The sequence below is a fragment of the Xenopus laevis genome, chromosome 5S (assembly GCF_017654675.1).
Source record: "Xenopus laevis strain J_2021 chromosome 5S, Xenopus_laevis_v10.1, whole genome shotgun sequence".
Lineage (NCBI taxonomy): Eukaryota > Metazoa > Chordata > Amphibia > Anura > Pipidae > Xenopus > Xenopus laevis.
The window spans coordinates 88887270-88914136 of NC_054380.1; the positions used below are offsets into that span (position 1 = coordinate 88887270).

General features: G+C 40.4%; 1 protein-coding gene across 2 annotated transcripts in view; it reads right to left on the reverse strand.

Moving 5' to 3' along the window:
* Nucleotides 1-26610, reverse strand: part of il1rap.S (interleukin 1 receptor accessory protein S homeolog) — a 109187-nt gene extending 82577 nt beyond the window's left edge. Inside the window, exon 1 of one of the 2 annotated variants that reach the window (XM_041564752.1) lies at nt 26263-26610. The gene's annotated coding sequence lies outside the window, so the exon portion shown is untranslated. The remainder of the gene's footprint in view (nt 1-26262) is intronic. The other variant, XM_018265613.2, reaches the window with a different exon arrangement.
* Nucleotides 26611-26867: the final 257 nt, after the last annotated feature.

Genomic DNA, 26867 nt, shown 5'->3' on the forward strand with positions numbered 1-26867 from the left:
AACTAATCATACTGTTTCAACTAGATGTTTAAGCAAACATACGGTTTGCTAGTTAACTGTACTTTACATAGTACTTTACGTAGTTAATAAAGGTCATTAAGCTTTTAACTTTTTGTACAGGTTACACACATCAGATACAATAACTGTCTGAAAGCTTGAGAAATCTGCCCATCCATGTTAGTTTAATATAAATATATCATATTAATGAGTCACCTGGGTTTTCTGCAAATGACCCCCCCCCCCGGTTGTTTTCAAATAATAAATAAAAAGTCTATATTTCCCAGTGGCAGATCTGGGAGCCAGACCACTACCTTACTAAATTGTTAACTTTTAATACAAGAACAACATCAGAGAAATCTTAGAAACCAATCAAATAACAGTGGCTGCTTAGAAATGTGTAAACTGATGTGTGTGTCCAATCTGCCTCAGTGTTTAATTCTTTCTGTATAAAGAAAATGTATAGATATCATTAAATGCAGTTGAATTACAATTACTTTATATACCAAATAACTAATGTGTAACTTTACAAATAAAGTTATACATACATACTGATGGCAGTTAAAGGTTTAAGGAAAGGTGGCCATACATTATAAGATTAATTTGTCCACCAAAATGCTCACCTTGAAGTGGGGAAATATCAGGCTTGTCAAATTGTCTGGCCAATGATTGGATCATTATGGCTGCTATGCAAGTGGTCAGATAGAGGACCTCATCAACAAGCAGATGGGGACCTTGATGGGAAAAATCAAACCTGCTCAAACTACATCTGAGTGATATAGGTTGGGTGAACATTTCAGAGGGCCCTTTATACAGACAGAAAAGCTGCCAAACCAGTCTGAAGGGCCTGAATCAGCACCTTAAATCTCTCCATGTATAGCAACCTTAAAGGGGTGCTTTTAGTATGCTATAACTTTTAATATGCTATAGAATGGCTAATTCTGAGAAACCTTTTAATTTACCTTTTGTCTTTTTTTATAGTTTTTCTTTTGACTCTTTCTAGCTTTCAAATGGGGGTCTCTCCTATTAATATTCTATTATCTTATTCAAAACCAATGTATCATTGCTAGGGTAATTTGAACTGTAGCAACCAGATTGCTAAAATTGCTGGTAGCAGCTTAATAAAACACTAAACAATTCAAAAACCAGAAGAAATAAAAAATGAAAACCAATTGCAAAACTGTCTACAAATGTCCCTCTCTACATCACACTAAAGGTTATTTAAGGTAAACAGCCCCTTTAAAGGGAAAGGAAAAGGATTTTTACTTGGGGGTGCCAAAAGTTCGGCAACCGCAAGTGATTGTATCTACGTACCTGACACCCTGGCCAGTGCACCTATCAGGAAAAAACTGCACCAGTGAGCACCACTGATTGGTCAGCTTACTTCTTCATTTTTAAAATTTCCCGGGGCAGATGCATGCGCAGTAGAACAAAATAGCCTACTTTTTGTACAGCACAAGAAAAAAGAAGAAGCAGGAAGATGACTGCCCCGTGGTGCTCGCTGCAATAACCCCGGGCCGGTGCAGTTTCTCCTGATAAGAGCACCAACTTGGAGAAAAAAACGCACTCCTAGGACTTATTCAGTGAAAAATCTGACAAAATTTATTCTCAACGTTTCGGCAACTATACTTGTGCCGTCTTCAGGAAAGTGAATAATACACAAATATGCTTGTGCTTATAAAGGTGTTAAAATGGCGCCAAACAATCATGAATATATATATATATATATATATATATATATATATATATATATATATATATATATATATATATATATATATATACAGTATACTCAAAATGATAACATTGCCTCATTCATTTAGCAAATAATAGCAAAATAATGCAAATCTGAGGTAAAAACATATAGACAAATACAAGAGTCCTCTGCACTCAACCCATTATCAATATATTTGTAAGACAATATATTTGTAAGACAGGGACATACAGCTACTAAGAAATGCCTTACCCTGTAAACAAAGGGTTTGTTTAAAGGGTAAGGCATTTTTTAGTAGCTGTATGCACAAAATGTATTGATATTGGGTTGAGTGCAGAGGACTCTTGTATTTTTCTATATGTATTTTGTGGTCACAGTCTCATTGTACCCCTGCTTAATGCTTTTAAAAATTAGTGGTGAGCACAACTTTCCATTGTTTCTTGATGTAAAAACATGTTTTGGTAATCTATTTTATGTTGGCAATAAACTACTTTTATATATAAAATGAATATATATTGTTTTTCTTGTTTATAAACCTATTGTTATTAATTTGTGATTACACAGAAAACAGGGCTTTTACCCTGACAACAGGCTGCTGATCCACATGAATATGCTACTTAGTCCTACATACTGAAACTGAGGGGTGAATGGAAATTGAAGGAAACAATGAGGAGAGGTGGAAGAGTTACATGGAGCTTTACTCTATTTAAAAATGTCGGGAGAAAATGTAATTAAAAATTTTGTTTTCTTCTCAGTTTTTGTTGTTTTAATGACATATTCACAAAGGTGTCTATAAACTGTTCTTTATTTCACCAGAATATGAAAAGTGGAGGTTGAATCAGTATTATGGTGGATTTCTGTTTGTGAATACGGGGATTGTATTTAAACCAGTTTTAACACCACTTTTGCATCAAAAATATGCTTCCTCCAGGTTTGTGAATTCCCCTGATTGTGTTTTATACTAAAGGCCCTTTCACTACAAGTAAATAATCACACTGGTATTTAGGAAAGTATTTGAGAATCTCTGCCACCTAAAACTTATCAGGCACCATAATTCCTTGTCATTTGTGATGAACTGACAGTGCTGCCACAAGATGTTCATATATTTATTAACCTGCATGAGGCATAAAACAAAAGCATTCTCTTAGCCACTGTAAGGGCCCGAAGGCGCAGCAGTAATAGTTGTGGACCAAAGAGGAGACAAAAACCAGGTTCGAAGTACAAAAGGGTTTATCCAGAAGAATCGTCAGGGTACAGGCAAAATATCAGTTCAGGCGGCAAACAACGGAGTCAAGGAAACAGGCAAAGATCGGTACACAGAAAATCAGTATTAGAAATCACACCCAGGAACACAAGTCAATGGAACCTATAATTGGGCAAGGAAGAAAAGGGCAATGGGGTTTAAATAGTCCATGGCTTGGCGCCAAAATGTTGACGCGCTGGCGTCAGACGCAGACGCCAGCGTCCCCACGCTGACGCCCTGATGCCGGCGCCCGATTCTGACGCCGGCGTCCGTTCCGTCGCCGGCGACCAATCCCAGATCGAGAAGACGCCGATGTCATAGGACAGCGCCCAGCAGGAGCCATGCGGTGGAGCAGAAGGTCACCATCTTGGACGCCATCTTGGGTGAGTGTCATAGTTTCCATTACAGTACCCCCTTCCCTAGGGGGGCCTCAGGACCACCGGGACCAGGACGAGAAGGAAACTGTTTGTGGAACCTGCGGACAAGGATGGGAGCATGAACGTCAGACTTCCTCACCCAGGAGCATTCCTCAGGACCGAAACCCTTCCACTCAATGAGATATTGGAGAGCACCTCTGGAAAAGCGAGAGTCCAAGATTCTGTTAACTTCAAACTCCGAAAGATCATTAACGACAACAGGAGCTGTGGAAGAAGAAGAGGGAGAAGAGACCACAGGGGCATTACAGAGACCAAAAGGCATGACCAGGTACTCATAATGACCATCGCGAGTATTGAAGGCGGTCTTCCACTCGTCCCCCTCACGAATCCGAATGAGGTTATAGGCCCCACGAAGATCCAACTTAGTAAAAAGGCTGGCACCCCTGAGTTGATCGAACAGTTCAGAAATGAGAGGAAGAGGGTACCTGTTTTTAATGGTGATTTTATTAAGTCCTCTGTAGTCAATGCAGGGCCGCAAACTACCATCTTTCTTTTCAACAAAGAAGAACCCCGCTCCTGCAGGGGAGATGGAAGGACGAATAAATCCTCTCTGAAGATTCTCCTGGATATAGGACTTCATAGCAGAAGTCTCCGAGGGAGAAAGTGGATAGGTGCGGCCACGAGGAGGCATGGAACCAGATAAAAGTTCAATAGGGCAGTCGTATGGACGATGAGGTGGAAGATTCTCGGCAGAACTTTTATTGAAGACATCGGCAAATGCTTGATAAGCACAGGGAAGAGAAGGTTTTGAAGACACAGAAGAAATTTTAACGACAGGAACAGCGGGTAAACAGTTCTGTAAACAAAATGGGCTCCACCTGGAAACTTGTGTAGAGGCCCAATCAATAACAGGATTATGGAGACACAACCAGGGTAGACCTAGAACAACTGGAGTGGAAGGGCAATCAATAAGAAGAAAGGACAGTCTTTCCAAATGCATGGTGCCCACCTTGAAAGAGAGTTCTTGAGTAGACTGCGAGATGATAGCAGAAGACAAGGGACGATCATCAATCGCCAGGACTCGAAGCGGATTCGCCAAGGACTGGAGAGGAATGGCATGGTTTTCAGCGAACACTCGGTCCATGAAATTTCCAGCAGCGCCAGAATCAAGGAAGGCCTGAGAAGAAATCTTTTTGGAACCAAACTGGAACTGCACTGGGAGGAGGAAACGTTGAGCAGAAGAATGGGGAGAACGACAAATCCCACCCAGGTAAGTCTCCCCAAACTTACCTAGGCTTTGGCGTTTCCCGGCTTCACTGGGCATTCATGAGCAAAGTGAGCTTTGCCCCCGCAATAGAGACATAACCCCGCCGCCCTTCTCCGATTCTTCTCCTGTTCGGAAAGACGGGCCCGTCCGATCTGCATCGGTTCCTCTGCTGGTAAAGAAGAGGAAGAAGCAGAAGCCGTAGGAGGTGGAGAGGGCGAGACGTAAGCAGGATCGTAGAGCAAGGGTCTCTGGAAACGGGGGGCCAGGATAGGCTGAAATCGTGAATTCCTCTTGGAGCGTTCTCGATCTAGTTCGACCTGGAATTCCCTCTGGCGGGTATCCACTTTCACGGCCAGGGCGACCAGGTCCTCCCATCTGGAGGGAATTTCTCGGGACACCAGGTCATTCTTTATCCGCATAGCTAACCCATTGTAAAAGGCTGCATGGTAACCATCGTTATTCCAAGAAGTCTCCGCCACCAGAGTGCGAAATTCTATGGCATACTCGGAGACCGAGCGGACGCCTTGCTGTAGTTGGAAAAGCCTTGCGGAGGATGCAGTGGCACGACCTGGAGCATCAAACACCGTACGGAGTTCTTGGACAAATGCCCTGGTGTTGTCAATCAGTGGATCCTCCTTTTCCCAAAAGGGTGATGCCCACTCCAAAGCCTTTCCCTGTAGACGGGTGATTATATAACCCACTTTGGCACGTTCAGAAACGAACTGACCTGGCAGCAGGGCGAACTGAATCTCGCACTGGTTGATAAAGCCCCTGCACGCTTCCGGATCACCGCTAAAAAGAGGTGGAGCAGGGAGACGAGGTTCAGAAACCTGGAGCGGAATAGGAATGGCCAGAGCAGGCATACCGCAGGAGCTGCAGGAGACAGAGCAGACAACTTCTCCAGAATTGCCTCAAGGGCCTGGCCAAAATGGGATTGCTGGGCTTCATAGGTTTTCATCCGCGAAGCCAATCCACGAATGGCCCCTCCTACATCGAGAGGTGCTTGGGCCTCCTCCGAAGGGTCCATGGCCCAATTATACTGTAAGGGCCCGAAGGCGCAGCAGTAATAGTTGTGGACCAAAGAGGAGACAAAAACCAGGTTCGAAGTACAAAAGGGTTTATCCAGAAGAATTGTCAGGGTACAGGCAAAATATCAGTTCAGGCGGCAAACAACGGAGTCAAGGAAACAGGCAAAGATCGGTACACAGAAAATCAGTATTAGAAATCACACCCAGGAACACAAGTCAATGGAACCTATAATTGGGCAAGGAAGAAAAGGGCAATGGGGTTTAAATAGTCCATGGCTTGGTGCCAAAATGTTGACGCGCTGGCGTCAGACGCAGACGCCAGCGTCCCCACGCTGACGCCCTGACGCCGGCGTCCGTTCCGTCGCCGGCGACCAATCCCAGATCGAGAAGACGCCGATGTCATAGGACAGCGCCCAGCAGGAGCCATGCGGTGGAGCAGAAGGTCGCCATCTTGGACGCCATCTTGGGTGAGTGTCATAGTTTCCATTACAGCCACTCTGCTGGATTTTTACCACATCTGAGGCAAGAGGCACAAGCATGGGAAAACCACTTACCGTATATACTCGTGTATAAGCCGACCCGTGTATAAGCCGAGGTACCTAATTTTACCTACAAAAACTGGGAAAACTTATTGACTCGCGTATAAGCCTAGGGTGAGAAATGCAGCAGCTACTGGTAAGTTTCCCAAAATTTCTCTAAATAACAGATAGCTAGAATCTCAGCTGCCATAAAGCAGGACAGGACTGCTGCTTACAATGGGGATCAGATAGGATCTGTGCAGCCACTGGGACAGAATGCTCTCTTATACAAACTCTTATACAAATAGCTAGAATCTCAGCTGTACCCCACTCGAGTTTACATACTATTGTATTTACAATACATTGCCTTCCAATAGCAGACACCTGTTGCTTGTTGACAATGCACTTTCCCAATACATTCCCTATACATAGAGCTCACAGGCGGTAATCACCACAAACCTGCATTCACATCACCCCTGCAACAGCAGATTTTCCAAGAGAGCCGTGGGCATCACTATCTCATCTAACAAGGGAAAGCAGCCGGAACCAGGGTTCCCACAGCATCCTGCATGAATACATGCAGTATGGCTCTTGCAAGGAAAGCTGATTCCATGGAATGAGCAAGAGTTACTGAACGTGAAAAAGTGCTAGCCAAATTCTGGAAAAGTGACAGGATTCTAAATGAGGAGGCAGCACTAACATATGATAAATGGCTTCAATAACGGGACGAGAGAGAGAGACCGTCATCCAGCAGTATATTACCGTTACGGTGCAACAAACCTCACAAGTGCGTCGGCAGAGAGAGAGACCGGCATCCCGAGTATATTATGCGTCAGCAGCACTTCCTACACAATGCGCTGGACGTCAGATGCGGGAGGCTGCTGATCATTCTCGCGAGGCCAGCGGGGGGACAGGTGATCTTTTCCTCCATGATAGCCTGGCCACCCAGACCCCTTCAGCTAGGCAGACCCTCTACAGGGCCCCTAAAACTAGCCGGCTAAAACTAGCCCCTAATCTGGCCCTGGCTGCGGCCCAATTACAGAAGATGTGGAGTAGGAGGGGCTATCGGAAGCATGTAATGCAGGGAAAATGGCTGCCGGCTGAACTAATCAATACAGCCAGGAACGAGGCAGCTGTGTGGGGCACAGGAGGATTTCTTCAGCGCAATTGATGCGGTTTGGGTGACTGACCCGCCTATAAGCCGAGGTAGAGTTTTTCAGCACATTTTGGGTGCTGAAAAACTCGGCTTATACGCGAGTATATACGGTATATTTTCAACCACAGGAGGAATGCTTCATGCTGCTTTCTTTCACACCTCTATATGTATCAAGAGCAACACTTCAGCTTCTTCTATGCTTGACACACATGCAGGTGCAAAAGCAGGAACACAGCAATGGGTTGTTTAGGGTATAATAAACTCCCAGGAATGCAGTCGAAGCCAGGGAATTTTCCTAAAAGCAGCCGTGGAGTGATGCCAGTAAACACATTTCTCTCATGTCATTGAATTCCCTTTCTGACGGCATTAAAGAAGCAGCCTGTAGCAATCATGAAAAAGTGCTTACCTTAACAGAACAAGAAGATAAATTATGGTGCTAAATCACAGCAACTATCCAGCAACTATCCGAAAGCCATTCACAGTAAGGTGACCAGATCATTACAGAATATCAGAGACTCAGACACTTTTACAAAATGTGAATAGCATGGCTGAACTGATTACTATGTAATATAAACACAATTAATCCCTGTAGCCTAGAAAACTGCATTTTGAGGAAGAGCCTCTTATTATTCAGATATACTGTAGATAGCATGGTGGCACAGTGCTTAGCAATGATGCCATGTAGTTATGGGATCTTGAGTTCAACTGCAACTTGGTAACTAGTGGTTTAGAAAGTTTATGGAAACTGTCGGCTAATGCACTTGCAACAAATTCATTATTAGCAAAACATAGACAATTCATATTCATTAGTCACCAACTTTGTTTAGATTCTTCTGGTTTGGCAAGGTTGCAGGTTTGGTCATCTAGGTGCAGGGTCAGATTGGGCTGATAGTTTGTATCCAGGGCCAAATATTGGATCATGTAAATTTTTGTCAGTTTCCCTGTACTTGTACAACTGGATTTTCAAACCTGCCCGATCGATATCTGGCTGCTAACTTAGTCCTAAGGGGTCGAATCAACAGATTAAATCTGCCCACATATGGTCAGTTTTAGACCGTAAACTCCAGTTAAAATTGAGAACAACCCAAATTAAAAATAAAGTATATTTATGATACTGTTTCGATGATTCAAATGTATGTGTGTGCATCTTTAGCAATAAAAGCCAATAAACAACTATAAGTTTATTTGGGTTACTCTCTTAAATAGTTATCAACCCATTGCAATTCAGAGCCCTGAATTCTGTCTGCATACGAAAGATACTGGGAACTGGGATTTACAGTGCAGTGCCTCCACCTAGCACACCTCAGGGGGGATTCCACTAGGAAAATAAAACACACAGTTTGCAAAGAAATAATAAATGTTAGTGCAAGAAGCAATAAACACTACCCTGGAGAACCTGTGTAGTCTATCCAACCCCTGGCACAGTCTTTCAATGCCACAGTCCCACACTCCACTGGGAAATGCCTACTAGCACAGTTCATGCTAGCACAGTATGTTCCCAGGTAGCGCTACCTGCCCCCAAACTACCTCTCCCTTTGGACTTTGTAGCCGCTCCCATGTGGCAGGTAGACAAGCAAGACTTGTCCTCACCCTGGGGAATCACACTTTGCCAAAGTATCCACACACAGGAGACAATAAACAGCCTCTCCTCATGTCAGAAGCTCATATGCTTATTCAGCATCACTCTCTCAGCTTTCCTTAGGCCTCTTACCAGGCATCACTTACACCCTCTCTGCTGTCTCTCTCAGTCTCTCTTTGGCTCTGGCTGGCTGCTACAGCAGGGTCTCCTTTAACAGTTGTCTTTGTAACAATGTGCATTTGGCTCCAAAGTAAGGCACTCCCCTGGGTCCTCATACTCTCCCAGGGATGCACTGTAGTGATGTGTGGGCCGGCCCGAAGCCAGCAGGACCCGCGGGTCGGGAGAGTTTCAGGCCGACTTCCACAGTATGTCTTCGGCAGGTTCAGGTTAAACTTTATCCTCCATTCTCCCCACCCACAGCCTTCTTCTGTCCCACTTCCACCTCTTTATATATTTGCTCAGGCCCCGCCCCTTTTGTGATGTTACAGCATGGCCGTGCGGTGTGGGTATATAAAGAGGGGAGCATGCAGGGAAAGACTTGTCTGGTTCCCTACACAACATTGAAAATTGAAGAAAATTGTGTCTGTTTCTAAAAAATAAACCGTACTGCTCAAAAATAGGTTAGAAATGTGTGTACTGATAAGCAGACTGGACAGGTCAGTTTGAAATCATCTGGTTGGTTACTATGGGTGACTTTATGAGGAGTAAAATTAGCAACTTCCAACCTCACATCATAACATATATCCATTTCAAAATTCATATTTGTTCAAACTAATCAACAGGCCTTTTGATATATTTAAAGCACTGCGTATCTTGACAGCGCTATATAAATAAATGATGATGAGGATGATGATGATATTTATTTCAAGCTTCTTGATCATGGAACTGCATTTAAATGCATTTTTGTCATGGCCCTGAAAGAATGCGTGGCTGTGCCAAAGAAGACTTTCAGTAAACTCTCCCATAGTTATATTAAATTATTGACCTTGGTGGGGTGTCTTCTGAGTTTTTGGTTACTTCTCCACTAAACTTTTAGACATAAATAATAATGTCAATAATGAAAATGGTTTGCAGATTTCCCTATTTATCACTAAGCCCCATTAAGGGGCTGTGATTTATAAATTGATTAAAATGGTTTTACAATAGAGCAGTAACAAATAGTCCCCACTTGACCCCCACTGTACTAAGACTTTAGGTTTTAACAACTGTCCCTTTTCCCCATCCCCACCATGTCATAAGTATAGGGGAGCAAGAATTCAGAGTGGTAATAATGTTCAACACTGTGCTATCACTCTATAGAACAGAATGGTGTTCTACTCCTAAAAACATTCTGACCAATTGCCACAGGTTTGATAAATGTATAAATCTACTGGAATCGATATTTGATAAATCTGTCCTTAAAATATATCCATACTATCCAAGTCTTTCATGAACAATTTTGTAAATGTACACTGCATGTGACTAGGACTAATACAGAAATCTTTTCAGTACATTTTAATTTTTTTGTTCCATAGTAACAGCTTTCTTTTGTTTGTGTTGGTATAACTAATTAAAAAAACAAAAACGGATTGCTCTGCAGATGGAAAGCTTCACAAAGTTAATTAAGCTTAATATGATAATGGAAAGGAAAATATAACTGATTAACTACATTTCCTTAAATTAGTGTATTCTAGTGGGAATTATTAAAAGTGAAGAGAGGAAATGTATTTAACCATTTGGAAAATGTTCTAAGACTTCTGTTTGAAAGTTAAGGCATGTGTCACTGTCCCTTCAAACTACACAAAGATTAATGGTTAGCCATATAAACAGTTATATATTTTCAGGGGGAGTGTAGATTTCTCTAAGCCACAGAAATTTTAATTGAAAAGACTTGGAGAATACCAAGCAGTTAGCTGGTTTTACGAGCAAATATATTTAATGGTACATCATAAAATTAGAATGTATAACTTAAAAATGAAGACATTTTGTATAGTAATGTATCTGTAAATTGCATATCACATATTGTTCTTTTAAAACAGTTTCAAGTTTTTTGCTATGGCATAGGTTAATAATTGGTTTTCTTTTCTGTTTGAAGTGCAAATTGAGTCGTTCAGTCTTTGCTCTTTTATCTTTTGTGCCGTTTTTGCAGTATGACCTACAATATGTCAGACAATAGACATTGCCATGCCCTCAACAAAGTCACAAGCATAAAAAGTATGCACTTATAAGTAAAATAACTTTACATATTGCTCAAAAAATGATTGTAGACACTTAGCTGCCCTTATACTTTTTAGAATTAGGTTTCTGTGCATGAGGGTGAGCTTCTACTTTCATACACAGCCTTTAGCTATGCCTGGTTTGCCAGCACAAATATTATTACCCCAGACTTGTCAACTACAAACACAACCCAGCTGAATCCAACATCCCTAGGCTGAGCCAGTTAGGGAATTATATGATCAATAAAGAATGCTATTAAGGTTTGACATTTTAAGTGCATATTTGTTATTAGAAAAAAAACTGCCCTGTAATAAAAAAGCATTTAATCTTTACAGCTACCTTTTTTCTTTCTTACAGTGGAAAAATAAGGCTTACTTACTTGCAAATTTCAATATGAGAAAAGCATTTAAAGGGATATTGACACATTTAAAGAGGAATATGTTTCTATGCCATATAAAAGGTGCCCCGTCTCCCCTCCAGTCCCCCACCACTCATGCGTATCAAGGTAGTTGCAACTGACATCAGGTCTGGGGTGAAGTAAAGAGCTGATAAACTGAGGAAGTGTTTACATCAGGGCCAGAACTAGGGGAAGAGGCAGCTGCCTAGGGTGCAATGATGTGGGGGTGCTGGGCAGGTACCTGTTTAAAGGTCTTCTGCTTACCCCTAGTCCATGTTCGATCCCCTGCTGCTCCCCCCGCCTCCCTCATCTTCAAGGCTATTGATACTTTGATTATTAAGATGGCCAAACATGCACAGATTTTGGGGCTGTGTCTGAATTATCATTCCAACTATTTTCATGCTATGGGGATCAGTCATGTACCTGATCGGACATGCTAGAAAATTTCTGTCAGATAAAGATAATAGCTGTGCATGTATTGCCTATCTAACAATATCAATGGGTGACCTAAAATGTATTTCAGAGACATAACTATGAAGATTTTCATTCATCCAGGTCATGGTATATCTAATATAAGTAATTAAAAAAAAAAGAGACATGTCTTTCATACAATTGTTGTCTTGCAATTGTTAATGACCAAAACATTGTCAGATTTGTTATTTTTAGGACGTTAATCCTACAATTTCAGTCTAAATGTTAGTTTCACATTATTGCATTTAAACATACACGTAAGATCGGTATCCAAACTTTCTTCATAGGACAAGTAAAATCTGAATGCATATGGGCAGTTTTAGATTGCAATTGCTTTAAAATGTTATACACAGTAGCAAAGTTGAGTGTAGACTTGCAATGAAACAATGATTTCATTCAAATTCAGGGCAACCTTAAACACTCTGGCTTTTTACTATATTTCACATATTTATCTGTATATATTCTTAAAACAAACAGGCTCAAACAAGAGAAGTGCATAAATTAATTTTTTTTATTTTCCTATCATTTGAATATGCATGAACTCTGTGATTGCCAAACCACTTAATCTTCCAGGATTTTTTAATGTTTTGAGAGAGAGGTTGGCAAATCACTAATGTTGTGTCATTATTCAAAAAGGGATTCCATTAACAGCCTGGAACTACAGACTTGTTAGTTTGACATCAGTGGTAGGAAAGCTTTTGGAAGCGGTCAAGTTATAAGGGAATCAGATACTAGAATACATTGCAAATTGCAATACGAGTTTATGCCACCACGACTTTATACACAGTAGATCTTGCCAGACGATTCTGGGGTAGCAATGGATATTATCTATTTAGACTTTGCCCAAGCATTTACAGTACCGTATAAACTGGTTTAATGAAGTAATCTTGAATCTAAAAAATGTGGGCACCCCAAACATAATTACATAAAATTAATCTTATACGAATCTGTATGTTAGAAAACAACATATTAAATGGTAACACACATTTCATGTTATTGCACCCACTTTAAAACACAGGAACAAAGAAAACGATTAATTATAGACACAGTTTGTGTATATATGTGATTGTATCAATAAAACTATACAGTTGTGGGATTCATTATCCAGAAACCCATTATCCAGAAAGCTCAGAATTACAGAATGGCTGTCTCCCATAGACTTCATTATAAAGAAATTTTAAAAAATGATTTCCTTTACTTTGTAATAATAAAACAGTACCTTGTACTTGATCCCAACTGAGATATAATTAATCCTTATTTGAGGCAAAACCAGCTTTTTGGGTTTATTTAATGTTTACAGAATTTTCTAGTAGACTTAAGGTATGCAGATCCAAATTATGGAAAGATCCATTATCCGAAAACCCCCAGGTCCCAAGCATTCTGGATAACAGGTCCCATACCTATATATATATATATATATATATATATATATATATATATATATATATCTATATCTATATATATATATTCAAAGCTCCAGTGTATATTTATATTTTATATGTCCTTTGAGCTATGTCCAAGGCCATCAGCTCCAACTCTGTAAAGAATATACAGAAAAGAAATAAAAGCTTTATGTTAAGTAATGAAAAACATCTCAACGGAATTCATCTGCTGATGTTAAAAACTGTCATTGACAGTGATTTAGCCAGTTCCCCTTTTGCGGTTTATAATGTGATTTAAAAACATTTAAAAGACGACTAAGGTCTTTGTGATGATAGCATATGCACTGATTTACACCAAATAGTTCCAGTGCAGTAAATATCTAAGGCAGTGCTGTCCAACTCTTTTTATGTAGGGGGCACTTAGTTGATATAGTAAATATTTGTGGGCTGGATTATATAGAAATATCATACCTAGCAGTCTGTGGAGTGCACATACAGGGAGCCCTAAATAGATAATATTTACATTATAAAAAGATTTCCAAACAATATTGATTGAAATAAGTCCTGAGATCTGTGAAGAATGAATTCAGTCAATGCCATTTGCAAATGTAGAGGTTATATTCTACAAAATGAACAGCAAAGCATGGTTTATTCTGAATTTGCACATCTGCATTTACACAAATCATTTGGTGATCCTAAACTGTTTGCTTCAATTTTGCCATTGTCTGGTTACGTTAAGACCAGTACATTCTAAACAAAGATATGAATGTTGATAAATCAGTCCCATAGTGTTTTAGAAGCAAAAGTTTTAAAAGAACACGTCAATCCTTTCTTTACACATTTAAAGGGTAACTAAGCCTTTTATTTTAAAATTCGTTAAAATACTCTAAGCCAAAATAAGATACCTTTCTCCCTCCATTTAGTCCTATTTAGTTTCCCTTTCACAAGAGCACCCCTTTTAGCGACTTCCTTTTCTAGCATAAAACTCCGCCCCTGAGCTCTCCACTCCAACTATGAACACCTCAAAAAGGTGCTTACTGTGCATACTTGATTGATTTCCATTGAAGCAGGGGCAGTGAGCATGCCCAGTAAGCACATCTTTGAGGTCTTCATAGTTGAAAAAAGAAGGAGAGTTCAGGAGGCAGAGCTGCATTATATATATATATATTGCACTATAATACACAAAAGCCATGAATTTTCTGTAAATAATATCATTAGAAATGGTGCTTAATTTTTCTTGTGACTCATTGAAACTTTTTATAATGAATAATGTAACCCCCTGGTTTTAAAATATGGCCATGAAACTCCTTGGTGTCTTATAATATACTTACATTTTACAATAGGCACTATACTAATATGTATGCATTTAAGGAAGAAGCTTAATGGGTTTGTTCACTTTCAAACTTTTTTCAGTTCAGTTGGTTTCAGATAGTTTAAAAGAAAGACTTTTTCCAATTACTATTTATTTGTCACGTTTTTTCTAATATTAAAGTGTACAGTTTCACCTTCTAAAGCAGCTCTGGGGGGGCTGACTCTGTAAACTGTTCTAAATTGATACATTTCGTTGATATATTTGTTATCTTTGTCCCTATTGAGCAGAATCCCTGAGTTATATTGAAAAGTAAACATAATTTCAAGCAACTTTGCAATATACATCATTTAAAAAATATGCAGACTTTTCATGATTTTTAATGTTTCTGACAGTTCCCTGAGCCTAGCCCCATGCACTCCTGCTGATCTGTCTGACTACTTTGCTGAGCTGGCTAACTACTGTTACTTTGTATCAACAGCCAGTTGTCCTTAGCCTGCATCCCTCAAACCACACAATTCCCTGCACACGTGATTTCAATAAGAAAAAGGAACATCACAATGCAATGCATTTTGGGTTATGTAGTTCCGCAATGCTGTCTGTAAACTGTAGAGAAGTTGTTACAATTTGTAACATCAGTGTTTTACTCCCTCCTTCCCTGCCAGGATTTCAAATGTTGCAGAAAGAGAAGAACTGTTAAACAGCTGGATTTCAGCATAGAAAATCGCATTTATTCATACTCTTTGAAGAAACAGGTAACCGTGATGGGTATATTATGGATTTCTGTGTTATGTGGGCCTCTTTATCAAATTTTGGTTTGGAAGCCAGCGTTCCCCTTTAAAGGCAGCTGTTAGAATTGATAACAGGTGCTTATATTCCACAGATACTGCTGAGAAATGTATCAACTAATTGTATCAACTAAATGTAGCAACTTGTAACAGTTCAGAATGCTCCTAGATTACTCAGCTGCCAGACTGAAACACCAGAGACAGGAGCGTTACATTTTAAAATGAAATTCTGGGAAAATGGTAAAAAATAAAATATGGAAAGCAATTGAAAAAAAGTATTTGTTTATGGTGAATAATCTAAAAAAAAGTGTTTGGAAGGCGAACAACCCCTTTAACTTATGGCACAGCCCAGTCCTAGAACTGAGGAGCTAGGCACTTGACTTTTCTTTTCTTAATCCTCTCTGTTCCTTGCACTGCTCTACAAAATCCAATGGCATGAACCTTCTTCCACATGGATTTGTGAGCTAATGTTAGGCTTTTGTGAGTCTTCTCATTCATGGAAAACGTATCTTTCCAACAAACAGCTCTTATGTTGATATTACAATTTAGTACATGGAAGCAAATTTTCAACCTGAGGATATACAATTTTAGAAAAGGTTCCTCAAACGTTTTGCCAAGTGTGTCCAGATTGTTTTGACCTTAGAGTGTAAATGTTGTAAATTAATGAAAGCCACTAAGGAAGATGTATTCTTAGTTTCTGACTTTTGCTCCATTTCAGGTACAACACATTTACAAATGTACATACTGTATACATAAAAACACTGCTGTAAATAAGCAATTCAGAAAAGAACATTTATGGCAGCAAAAACATTTTCACCCCCAGTCACTGCTTCAGACACCCCCACACTATTTAGTCTTTAGATTTCTATCCCTTTAAGGAATGAATAGACCAAATTATCTAAAGCTAAAGTCTTAAAGGGGCAATAAAGTCTAATAATAATAATAATGGTAGAAATGCTGTATTTTGTATACTAAATATAAACATAAACTTACTGCACCAGAAGCCTAATTAAACAAATGATTTATGCTTTCAAAGTTGGCCACAGGGGGTCATGATATTGTAACTTTGTTAAACATCTTTGCAAAACCAAGACCATGCACATGCTCAGGGTGGTCTGGGCTTCTGTTGGGAGGTTAAACTTAGGGATCGTCATAAATTATTAAAACAGCACAAGTTAAATAATATCTGCCATAGTAGCTGATATGCATCAGAATATGCAGAGTGCACTGGAACTGTGGATACAAATCTCTACACAGTTGCCGGCTGCTTTGCAGGGAAACAAACAAAGCTGCTTGAGTTCTGGGAAGTAAGGCGGGGAAGCTCCCACCTGCCGTTTGAAAGTATGATCCTTTCCCTGCAGAGCAGTTAGGGGCCGTCTTAAATTTCCAATCCTCAGCAGTCAGTGCAAGTAAAACGAAGGGGGAATTTCACTGTATACAGTCAGGTTTCTTTTAAAAACAGTAGACATTTTTTAATTAAAGTATTCTGAAAATACATTTCATTTTCATTAAAGAATGTAAAATGGGATTTTACTTTTTGCCTTTACATCCTGTTTAAAGGAGAATTCAACCTGTTGATAAAAAAACCCGTACCCCCCACCCCAGGTAGACCTCCCTCCTCCCCTCAGGCTTACTACCCCCTCCCCCCCCCGGGGAGATCCATCTTCCACGATCTCTGTAAGCTGACTGAGAGATAGGTATTTCTGCACATTGCAGTTGGAGCAGTTTGCCGGTTTGCGGCAAATGCGCATGCATGAAAATTCACAGAGGGGTAAGTATGGAGTATGGGGCATCTCCCCGGGGGAGGACGGAGGGGGGTCTACCTGGGTTGGGGGTACGGGTTTTTTTACAAACAGGTTGAATTCTCCTTCAACTAAAACAAATCAACCAAGCTACTCTGATAAACAATGTCCCTCAATAGCTTTTACTATTAAAGCAGAACAGTCTTGATTTTAGTGCGTGTTTGCAAAAGGCTGATTACAAATGTTTTATATCAAATAAAAGCCTCTGCCAGGAAAGTATGGTCTGTAAATGACAAAAGATGCACTGCTGCCTAACCCTCTAATTGTGTCTCCATACGGCACACGTCCAAATGGGATGTAGAGCTGATCTATGCATCCTCTCCCTCTGGCTTCCCACTGGGGAGAGACACGAGCAGAGGATTAAACAGCATGTGTTTTTTTATTATTTCTACTGCCTCATCATAGCATGAGAGAATATGGTGCAGTTGTAGACTTATCAGCTTTAACATAACAGCTCTCAGTGGCAAAAACAGCTAATCTCCAGACTTAGCCAAACAAAACTGCACTATCCATTCAGACATATTGTACAAGCTGAATTCTCCCCACCCAGTGTTTTTAAAGGGATTCTGTCATGATTTTTATGGTGTAGTTTTTATTTGTTAAATTACACTGTTTACACTGCAAATAATTCACTCAACTCATTTAATTTCATTTCTAGCCCAACAAGTATATATATTTTTTAGTTGTAATACTGGTGTGTAGTCAGCCATCTCAAGTATTTCCAGATCAGTTAATGGGAAAAAGTTAATAAACTTGTTGTATGACAATTTAATGGCAAAGTTGTTGAGGAGCCAACCAGAAAAAATGCTATTCTGGATCTAGTGATCTCTAATGACCCAGAACTTATAGCAAATGTGCAAAGTCATTGAACCCCTGAGTAATAGAGACCATAATGTTATATCATTTAATGTCTGGTGCAAAAAACAAATATATACTGGGGCCACAAAAACATGAATTTCAGAAAAGCTAATTTTAGTGCCTTGAGGGCTGCCCTTCAGAGCATGGAGCTAAAAACACAGAACAGAAATGGTTGTCATTTAAAATAATATTTAATCATTACTGTTCTCAATGTATTCCCTTAAGGAGTAAATGTAGAAGCGCTAAAAATCATCCTATGTGGTTTAATATAGAAGTAAAGAAGTTAATAGGAAAGAAGAGAAAGGCATTTAAAAACTACAAGTCTGTTGGAACAGAAGCTGCATTTAATGAATATAAATACTATAATACATTTTTTAAATCAGCAATCTGGAAGGCAAAGAAACGAAATGAAGAGTGCATTGCGGCGGAGGCTAAGACTAACCCCAAAAAGTTTTTTAAATATATTAATAGTAAAAAGACACAGGTTGAGAGTGTTTCTCCATTAAATAATGGTACCAGTATGGTTGTAACAGATACAGAAAAGGCAAATTTGCTAAATCAGTTCTTTTCTTCAGTGTATACAATAGAGGAGTCTCCCAGGCTCACTTCATAGCTGCAGTGATGGCTCAGCTCAATCTAGTCAGTGGCTGACTCAGGATATGATCCATAAAGCTTTAATAAAAATTAATGTAAACAAGGCTCCAGGGCCTGATGGCATACACCATACACTCTTTAATAAAATACTTACAATTTTTCAAAACTGATTTCCTTTTTCTCTGGAAAAATTGTACTTTGATCTTAACTACGGTATAATGATTTTTTATTGGTGGCAAAACAATCCTATTGGGTTTATTTAATGTTAAAATAATTTTTACGCGATTTGATGTATGGTGATCCAAATTACAGAAAGACCCCTTATCTGGAAATCCCCAGGAACCAAGCATGTTGGATAAGAGGTTCCATACCTGTATAACATTCATATAATAACCTGGGAATCGGAGGTGTAACTAGATATTGCTGGGCGCCATAGCAAATTATTTTTCAGGCCCCAAAAATGTCTAGAGGTTGACTTGTTTTAACAGTATTTATTCAAAATATATATGAATTAGGGACTCATGGGCCCCTATACCTCCTGCCCCCCCCCAAACGCAGGGTCTGCTTCCTCTTTAGTTACTAGGGATGCACCGAATCCAGGATTCGGTTCGGGATTTGGCCTTTTTCAGCAGGATTCGGATTCGGCCGAATCCTTCTGCCCGGCTGAACCAAATCCTAATTTGCATATGCAAATTAGGGTCGGGTGGGAACTTGCGTGACTTTTGTCACAAAACAAGAAATTAAAAAATGTTTCCCCCTTCCCAACCCTAATTTGCATATACCTTTGCATATGCAAATTAGGATTCGGATTCAGTTCGGTATTCGGCAGAATCTTTGGCAAAGGATTCAGGGGTTCGGCTGAATCCAAAATTGTGGATTTGGTGCATCCCTAATAGTTACTGGGAAGCTTTACAGCTCTGAGAAATATTTTAACGCTTTGTAAATACATGTTAATAAAAAAAAACTTTTCTCCCCTTGCTCCACCCTGGTTTTCTTAATGCCCCCAGCCATCTCTGCAACAGTTTCAGATATTCGGGAATAATTTGCAATATTTTATTTTTAAATTCACCTAGACATATACATTATTATCTTTCTCTGTAGTATCCTATCACTTGATCATACAGATAAGAGTAAAATCATTTATCATGACCCTGCAACTCCAGCCAAGGTATAATGAGGTATAATGAGATCAGTATGCACCACAGCACTGGTCTGCCCATGTGACACGTGTACTTCCAAGCAATGAGACATCTGTCTTTCCACTCCACCTGTTTTGACACATTTCTTTAACCTTGCTCTATAATGTATAAAATAATCAAGGAAAAAATATGAAAAATTTGGACACCCTTCTCAAACACCAACACAAAAGGAGGTCAGCTGGACCAGAGTAGGAGGAAACAAATAAAAGACATAACGATTTACATGTACAAACAAAAACATTTGATGCACATAATTACAACTGCATATTGTTATGAGACAATACAAGGAGGGCCCCTGACTCACTGGAGCTTACAATCAGCCTAAATCAGTCTAATACTTTTCCTCCTACTTAGTCTGGATCACAGAGATCTGACTTTGACAAAGAAATGGCATCCAACCTATTCATTAAAGGAAGGATCTTTCTTGTACCACAACTCGTTTTCATCAAAAAGCATTGCGATATTTCCCTCCTTTGTCTCAAAAGTGCTTCTTTCTAATGAGAGTGCAAAACAAGAAAACTGAAAGAGCACCCGTTGGCCAAAGATATTATCTCCAAAGATGCGGGCTAATAGAGCCCGTACTCCAGCTGTTTTTTTTTTTAAATTGCCCCCCCCCCCACCAGAGCTAGGACACTGGGAGCTCCCAATGTGAGAAGTCATGTCATGCATAGCGCATATGCATAATGCGGGTCTTATGCCACGCGCATGCACATAATGGGCATGTCTCCAACATGGCCACTGGTACCAGGAGCTCCCTTCCAGTGTGGATGGCCTAGCACTGGCGGGGGGTGATTTTTTTTTAAAAAAAACGAAGACTTTTGCCAACAGGTGCCCTTTAAAGGACATGTAAAGCCTACATTTCCCTACCATGTATATTAGTTGGGCACATCTTCACCACCCACGCCACATCATTTGTACTGCATATACCCCCTCCATTTGCCAGGACCATCAAATTTTCCAAAAATAAATAGCAGCTTTCACCTGGTGGCCATTTTCCCTCTGACACATCATCAGTAACATTGACATCTGCAAACAAGATGTGTATGCTGTAACCAAAAACTCCACAGGCTGACGGCACTTCTGGACAAAAACTGGAAAAAACTGCTGTAAACCGCCTAACGCGTTTCGGGATTGTATCCCTTAATCATAGGCTAACAGTCCATTTCAAACAGCTGTAGTTTTATAAAGAAGGAACTAATGACCCCTAGTGGGCCTTTCTTAAAATTACATCTTTATTTAAATAGTTTAAAAACTGATTGTGCAATGAACATGTTTAAAAAGTGACTAAAAACCAAACAATACTGTATAGACTTATGAAAAGGGAGAAAAGGCCGAACGACATATTTTTTATATACATATTCCAATTGTGATGTAAGGGCATTTAAATTTAAATTTCTATGTATGCTGTAACCTTCATGCAATGCAGAACACTGTAATGGTTACGCTGAGCTCAGGAGAGGAGGTTAGGAGAAAAAAAAACAGGATCAGACAGCTAGAGCAGAGTTTTTATGGGATCCAGCAATGTCTTCATTGGTTATACTGGAGGGTGTGTTTAGTAATCTGAGCTGAGAAGAACTGAGCATTATCATAAGTCAACAGGCAAAGCAAATTCCTGAGGGAGAGGGATGAGGGGGTTAGAGGAGGAGAAGGATTTCTAAGTCCACAGTGGCAGTTATCTAAAGATTTCAAAGAGGCTGTTCACTGATTAACGTTTTGTGGAGGGGGGTTATATGTCCTTTAATGTGGTAACTTGTAGGATGCGCCACACACCAAAGGAAATATTGACTATTTGGATGCTCAATATATCTTTTAGGTCTGAACATAGAAAACTGACAGTGACCACAAAACACAAGTAATAAATTCACACATTAATAACGTTCAACCAATTAATGACGTGAAATATTTATTGAATTTCTGGGTGGGAGCCAGCAGTTATAAATGAAGGCCAGCAGCTTACCATGCAAAGGGGGACTACGGGATAAAGTAATAGTAATTAAGCTTGATTAGCCATAAATGGCATTATCCCAATCAATACTAAATGGAGGATAAGTTAATATGTGCTACATTTAACCACCAATCCTATATTGATGGATTAGAGCTGTGATATTTCATCTTTCCTGGTGGATGTTCTGAATAATGTGTCCTTTCTGGTTGAGATTTGGTATACTGATAAAATAAGCTCTCCATAAAATTCCTGTCTTTAACTTAAAGCTTGTCATTTTCTGTTAATTGATTTTTTTTTTTGTTAAGATTAACATGAACATTAATGTGCACTTCTCTTGGTTAGACTATATTGATTCCCCCTCATCAGTACTTACCTTATCTAGTTTATTTTGCTTAAATTACTAGCATAAAGATAAAGAGTGCAAAAAACCTGTATCATTATTAGGAATTCTAAGCTCCTTCCCCTGGCCTATTTAGAAGTAGGTGCAGTGCTGTGCTCTGTATGCGTCATTGCCTCAGGATGCCTATGCAGGAACTGAACAAGAATATATATTAGCTAGGTCACAAGGCTAAGTGCTCATCAGAGGGATCCCCCTGGCTGCCAACAACTATGGGAAAAGCCCTGTAAGGAAAATCACATGCTTTTGAGCTCTGAGCTTTTGGGTTAACTTTGTAGGGCTTTGTGATTCTAAATCCTTTGTCCAAAAATTCTACACATCAGAGGTGAGAAAAATTAAAGTACCTAGAGTCCTACTTATATCTCACTTTGAAGGTATAAAGATTAACTACAACAAAATATATAGCCAGTGTGTATTCCCAAGTTTTGCCAATGCAGCCCAATATTTGCTCACCAGCAGGTGGTCTAGTTCTACAACACATCTCTGTTCTTAGGTGCCTACCACAACTTTAAGACATTTTTAACAAATAAATCATGGCAATATGATTTATTCCGCAATACACTGTACTGCCTAAACCAATGGACATTGCCTAATGCAAGGAAAGATATTGATTAACCAACTTACAAACGCACACCCTGGCCCTCCTGGAACTTGAATCCCTGGTGCCCAGCAAAAAGGGGGGATCGGCCAACCCCTCAATAATGCGAAGAAAGAAGTTCACTGGCACTCAGGTAATGCTAGCAGGGTAAAACCCTTGCTTTAAATTTATTTAGTGCGGCATGCAACGTTTCGGGGACAACCGTTGTCCCCGAAACGTTACATGCAGCACTAAATAAATTTAAAGCAAGGGTTTTACCCTGCTAGCATTAACTGAGTGCCAGTGAACTTCTTTCTTTCTAATGCAAGGAAAGCTCATAGGTTGTGAAATCACAATGGAAAAATCAAACTTGCCAAAGACATTCATGCTCACTAGTGAATTCATAGCTTCCATCACAAAAAAGGGACAAGGTATCCCAGGCTTACAAATTAAGAATTTTACAAGCACTAAAATATCATGTGGGATAGTAGTGCTAGTGCATTTGTTAGTAAATGTAAAGTGACAGGTACTGCTAACTGCCAAGTGGACCTGTGTTGTTATTAACCTTGGCAATAAAGGCTGGTTTACAAATTATACCTGACACTTAGTCAATTTCATGTCATGTGAACTCTCTTTACTACGGCCAAGTGTCACTCACCATGAATGAGTCAAACTCATTGGTTGGTCTTCCTTGCTCGTTTACCCTCTCAGCAGTCTTGAACAAATCAATAAAGTCTGATTCAGTAGAAGTGGAGCTATCATTAGCATGACGTGTCCCCCCCACCATATCACTATGACAGCTACCAGTGGCTTTGCATTCTTTTTATTTACAAATACAAAGATGCAATCTGCAAGAAGAGGGTGAGCTGCCAATCATTTGCAGACTTGGGCTGAAAATCACAATAAATCATGCTTTTTGATCCAATAGTTTCAGGAGCGTTAAATTGTTTCCCATAATGTGGGTGCAGATGCCTGGGAGAGTGAAACACAAAACACTCTGCCTATTATCTCCTATGTATTTACATAATTACTGCCATTACTGTGGTTACGTTTGATATAAGTGATAAATTGTGATGTAACACAAAATGATAAGGCACTATACTACTGTAATGAGATGGTTACTTGCGCCAACGAAGGAACAGCTCTGTGATGAAATGAATTGGGGGCTTACAACCCACAACCACTTTCAAGAATTGTATCCTGTAGATTTCTACTATTGCTACAGTGTCAAAGGGGACATTCAAAATATCCCACTAGTAGCAGCTTTGCATCAGAGAATGTATCCAGATGAAGCTATATATCCAAATTTTGACTGTTGTCCAAAACACAGCCCTGGCTAATCGTGTGCTTGAGCATTGTAATAAATCATCTGCCTGCTGGGATAAATGAAAGGCACTTTAGGTAAAGCAAGTGTGCTGAGAGTGGAGGGCTGCACGATGCAGTCGTATGGCCTTTAAGCGGGTCCATATTCCAATTGGCAGCAGTGAACACTGCTATGGAATCTGTGTGTGTACAGAATTGTTGTCATTGAACATTGAGGGAGGATCCCTGTAACTTCCGCGTGCCCAGCAGCACTCCATTTATTTAGTGCGGCATGCAACGTTTCGGGGACAACCGTTGTCCCCGAAACGTTACATGCAGCACTAAATAAATTTAAAGCAAGGGTTTTACCCTGCTAGCATTAACTGAGTGCCAGTGAACTTCTTTCTTTCTAATGCAAGGAAAGCTCATAGGTTGTGAAATCACAATGGAAAAATCAAACTTGCCAAAGACATTCATGCTCACTAGTGAATTCATAGCTTCCATCACAAAAAAGGGACAAGGTATCCCAGGCTTACAAATTAAGAATTTTACAAGCACTAAAATATCATGTGGGATAGTAGTGCTAGTGCATTTGTTAGTAAATGTAAAGTGACAGGTACTGCTAACTGCCAAGTGGACCTGTGTTGTTATTAACCTTGGCAATAAAGGCTGGTTTACAAATTATACCTGACACTTAGTCAATTTCATGTCATGTGAACTCTCTTTACTACGGCCAAGTGTCACTCACCATGAATGAGTCAAACTCATTGGTTGGTCTTCCTTGCTCGTTTACCCTCTCAGCAGTCTTGAACAAATCAATAAAGTCTGATTCAGTAGAAGTGGAGCTATCATTAGCATGACGTGTCCCCCCCCCCATATCACTATGACAGCTACCAGTGGCTTTGCATTCTTTTTATTTACAAATACAAAGATGCAATCTGCAAGAAGAGGGTGAGCTGCCAATCATTTGCAGACTTGGGCTGAAAATCACAATAAATCATGCTTTTTGATCCAATAGTTTCAGGAGCGTTAAATTGTTTCCCATAATGTGGGTGCAGATGCCTGGGAGAGTGAAACACAAAACACTCTGCCTATTATCTCCTATGTATTTACATAATTACTGCCATTACTGTGGTTACGTTTGATATAAGTGATAAATTGTGATGTAACACAAAATGATAAGGCACTATACTACTGTAATGAGATGGTTACTTGCGCCAACGAAGGAAGAGCTCTGTGATGAAATGAATTGGGGGCTTACAACTCACAACCACTTTCAAGAATTGTATCCTGTAGATTTCTACTATTGCTACAGTGTCAAAGGGGACATTCAAAATATCCCACTAGTAGCAGCTTTGCATCAGAGAATGTATCCAGATGAAGCTATATATCCAAATTTTGACTGTTGTCCAAAACACAGCCCTGGCTAATCGTGTGCTTGAGCATTGTAATAAATCATCTGCCTGCTGGGATAAATGAAAGGCACTTTAGGTAAAGCAAGTGTGCTGAGAGTGGAGGGCTGCACGATGCAGTCGTATGGCCTTTAAGCGGGTCCATATTCCAATTGGCAGCAGTGAACACTGCTATGGAATCTGTGTGTGTACAGAATTGTTGTCATTGAACATTGAGGGAGGATCCCTGTAACTTCCGCGTGCCCAGCAGCACTCCATGAATTCCTGCAAATGTGCAGTGTCCCTGCTACATGAAACATAAAGTAGGATAGTCATGCTAGGGTATGAGGAGTTTGTAAATGGGAGCAGTTGTTGTTTACACCCCCAGGGAGTGAAAGTAGTGCCTTGGCAGAGCAGTCGCATCGGTGGGTACCACACAGCAAGGATGCAGGGGGGTCTGCACACACATTAGCCACTTTGCTTATTCCATACAGTGCGACCTGCAGTAATCAGAAGCCACAGTTGGCAGCAAAGACGTGTTTTTACTATTGGGCAACCAGTGTCCCCAGGCAGATGTGGTTTAGCCGTGACATGTCCCTGCTGAAGTGAATTACAACAACCACCGTCCCCTGTCAGAGAGAGAACTTGAGAGCGCTGATTGACATGTTCCCACATGTACCTGGGCTGTCTGTGGCCCCACTCACTCCCTGTCTAGATATGTCGACATTCAATCCCCCATGTGCTGACACTTTGTGGCAACTATATCGTCCCTTACCTGCGTCAGGATGTTCACCTTCCCACACTCGCGGTAGCGATTAGCAGCAGCGTCTCCCGTCCCTTACTGGCAGACTCCTTTCCAAGCTGAAGCCGTCAGCCGCAGCCCTGCCGCGGGTCACCCAGCCACTTTCCATGACACTTTTTTCCTCTCTCTTCCCAGCTTGCCTCTTCTCCGTCCGCTCCTACGGTTCCTCCCCCTGTGACAGCGGATTGGTTCAGTCCCGGTGACTGTCAGAAACCGAACTTTTCCTCCCACTCTATCCTTGCGTGGGGGGTGGGGTGGAGTTAAGAAGCGGGCGGTGTGTTAACGCTGCTGCAGACCTGAAGCTGCCACAGGCTGTGTTGACATTAAGACATTTAGAGAAAAATGTTGCTGAGCCGCTTGTACTGAGTCACTCACCTCAGGCACCTCCGAAGCTCGTGCATACAGGAAAGGGAAATGAGGCTTGTGCAATACATTCTTTGCTTGTTATACCATTTGTGAAACAAGTCCTTGCCATTCCGAAGGTCGGATATTGTGATTATTGTTATTTCCAGATAGTGTAAGCGCATCCAAGTTTATTGGTACCGTCTCTCAGGGTGTAACTCAGGGTTGCCAGGTCT